This window comes from Pteropus vampyrus, unplaced genomic scaffold, assembly GCF_000151845.1.
Source record: "Pteropus vampyrus isolate Shadow unplaced genomic scaffold, Pvam_2.0 Scaffold125, whole genome shotgun sequence".
NCBI lineage: Eukaryota > Metazoa > Chordata > Mammalia > Chiroptera > Pteropodidae > Pteropus > Pteropus vampyrus.
Genome location: NW_011888906.1, coordinates 2,466,269 through 2,466,549, shown reverse-complemented (window position 1 = coordinate 2,466,549; position 281 = coordinate 2,466,269).

Genomic DNA, 281 nt, shown 5'->3' with positions numbered 1-281 from the left:
CTCCTCTGCTCGCCGCCCCCGCCCCCCCCCCCCCACCCCCCCAGGGAATGACCTAAGACAGTCTGAACTCAGCGTCCCCAGGGCTGGCCTCACTCAGCAGCCTCTGGACCTGGGTTGGGCGTCAGGGCAGGGACAAGTTTGGATCAGCCACGCCCTTGCCTCCCCTGAAGATATGGGTCCCTGGTTCCCATGGGAGTCCTCCTTCAGCCAACCCAGGGATGATAGGAGAAAGAGGACAAATTCTGGGGACTAGGGAAGCTCCGATCTGAGTCGGGTGGGGC